Raw genomic sequence first — 2,892 nt, forward strand, 5'->3', positions numbered from 1 at the left:
AAGGGCCTTGCCAGGGCCGCGGCCTCCCCTCAGGGCACCCACCAAAGCTCCTGAACCAGCTCTGCTCCCCAGCAGCCTCCTGCCTTCCTCGCCAGGCAGGACCCTAAAGAAATGCCAAGAGCTCTCAGAAACACTGCAGGAAGAGTGGGAAGTTGGTATAAGCACAAGGCTTCCTGGGGGGGCCCCGGGGGACCCCCACCCATGGTGGGTTGTTCCTTTGGGTCCATGAAGGCAGCGAACTATTCAAAGAGGAAGCCGCCTGCATGCTCACGCCCCCCCCCCATTCTACAGACAGGAAACTGCAGTGGGGGAGGGGGTAAGAGGTGATGATGGCCCCAAGAGACCTCCCGAACCCCAACCCAGAGGGCCTGAGCCAGCATCCTCCCCACAGGCCCCCCTACCCCTCCATCCCCACCTTTAAAAAGTCCAAGAACAACCAAATACCAGCCCTCCCTCCCGCTGGGTTTTCTGGATTAGTGAACTAACTTGCATCAGAAGGTAATTGGGGGTAAGAACAGATAAATAAAGTAGAAAGTGCTGAGAACCACAGAAAGCGGGTCCATTAGCCCAGAATCCAGCCCCAAGAGTCAGTGGGGAAGGGTGGGGGCTGCTGAGTGACACTGAGTCTGGGACCCCAGGGCACCAAGGTCACAGCCTCTCGGCTCCCCCAACTGGGCCGGGGCTGCTGGGGGTGTGAACACCCGAAAATACCAGCAGGCCCGGCTGGGGCACATGCCAGCCTTGCTCATTCCAGGAAGGGCTTCAAGGAGCCACCCCACCCCCGCCCACCCGCACTCACCGCCACTCACTCAACTGGGGCACAGAAAAGGTCAAGACAGCATCCCTGGTCATCACAGAAGCCCCCGCCACTTCCCTCAGAGGCCCCAGCTCCAAAGGCTGCAGCCGCCACACTCCACCTCGGGCCGCCCACCCATGCTTCCCCACCTGCCCAGCCTTGCGGGTCTGCTCTGGGCACCAGCAGCCAGGAGCTGTCTCTGCCCTCGCCAGCTCCCCTCCTCTGCCTCCACCCCAGCACCAGCTGCTCCGGGGGACCCCGCTTCCCACACAGCCGCTCTCCCAAGCCTGAGCCCTCTGGGGCCCTCTCCCTGCCGCCCCTTTCAGCGCCCAGGGGTCTGAGTATCTGGAATCTGAGGATCAGCATGGAATCTGGAGGGTGTGACCAGAGTGTGACCGGAAAGGGGAACAGGAAAGAGGCCTCCATGGGTGCCCACGGGCGCAGAGGGCTTTCTCAGAGGCTGTGGGAGGGGACTGGCTACCTGCTGCCCCGCTAGGAGAGCCAGAGTTAGAGCAGCTGTCAATTAACCGCAGGCCTCTGTGAGCCCTGGTCTCCCCTCATGAGATACTGAACCCCCAGAGGGAGGGTCAGCCTCTCCCTTTACAACGGGGAACCGGGGAACCAGGAGACTCAACCCAGGGAGTCAAAGCCCCAGATAGGCAGGTGGAGAATCCCAGCCTCACCCTGGAAGTTCCTGGGCTGCAATGGAATAGGGGGTGGACAGTCACTCATTTAAAGGACACTTTGAACCCTGCTCTGTGTATGTGTTTACAAGGCGGGGTGTGTGGGGAGGACCCAGAGCCCGTGCAGGGGTCCCCGTGTCCCCACCGCGCCCTGTCCTCTATGCTTTGTGACGTCCTGCGTCACATCCCCACTGTCACTTTTGAGGGAGGAGGAGCATTCGGGGGGGAGGGGCTAGAACAGCTGGCTGAACCCCAAAGAGGTGGCAAAGGGGCCCGCCTGGTGTGCTCTGGGATCCCAGGTGAGGGCAAACCAGGGGCCAGTTAACACGCAAATGGAGGTGTGGCCGACCAGAGCTTCAGGATCCAATGGGTTCCTGACCCCCAGCCTCACCCTGAGAAAACTGAGCTGGGCCTGTGTAGGAGGTATGATTGGGGTGAGGGGGAGAACAGGGAGGTATTTGGGGAAGGAGCAACGGTGAAATCTGGACCAGAGAAAGGCTGCCTGGAAGCGGAGGCAACTGGGTGCTGAGGCTGACTTGTTGAAGGGTTCCCAGAGAGAGTGTCAGGTTCAGGAAACACGCCTCCCCCATAACCTGCTCCTCCTACCCCCATAATTTAGGGGGGACCAGTCACTGCCCTCCGGCAGGCAAAGAGAGATGCGGCAGGCAAAGAGAGATGCGTTATCACCCTGCCCCTCCCAGGCGCCCCAGCACTCTCCTCCCTCTACCCAGTGGCCCAGACTTGGTGACCTCCAGCTCCTCCCCCCTCACTACTATTGATTGCTTGACCTCTTGGTGCCACGCCGCAGCAGTAAGTTCTTCACATAGTCTAACCTCCATCCCTTCAGCTACAGCAGACTCTTTTCAATATCCTGCCAGAGGCAGAATCAGAAACGGACCCCGGAGAGTAAGCCAGGTCCCCTCACCAAAGCAGCAGCCCCTCTCCATCCCCTAGCCTTCTTCCCCTGCAGGCCCTTCACCTCCTGGCCCCCCTAATTTAGTAAGCAGAAAGAGATCTATTTCACAGCACAATTGACACCCCACCCCCTTCACTCCTTCCGCTGACTCCCAGATGGTGCGTCTCCGGGCGCCGGCGCCCCACCGATTCCCACAGCCCTTCCAGGGAGCCGCTAGGCCCCTGCAGACCCTCCCAAGGCCTTCAGCTGCCCCTCCCCGCAGCAGGGGGGCAGAGGCGCCAGACCTCCCCTGGCTCCCGCATTTCTGCCCCCCAGGGAAGTCCCTCTCCGCGTCTAACCTCGGCGCCTCCACCCCTTCCCGCCTTTTTACCCCGAGTCCACCCTCCCCGCTGGGGTCGCAAACTTGCGGTCCCTCGTCCCCGCTCGCTGCACCCCTCCGCGTGCCAGCCCCCAACGCCGGGCCCCGCGCGGAGCTCCCCGCAGCGCCTCCCCACCCC

The sequence above is a fragment of the Condylura cristata genome, unplaced genomic scaffold (assembly GCF_000260355.1).
Source record: "Condylura cristata isolate star-nosed mole 26May11 unplaced genomic scaffold, ConCri1.0 scaffold00034, whole genome shotgun sequence".
NCBI classification, from domain to species: Eukaryota; Metazoa; Chordata; class Mammalia; order Eulipotyphla; family Talpidae; genus Condylura; species Condylura cristata.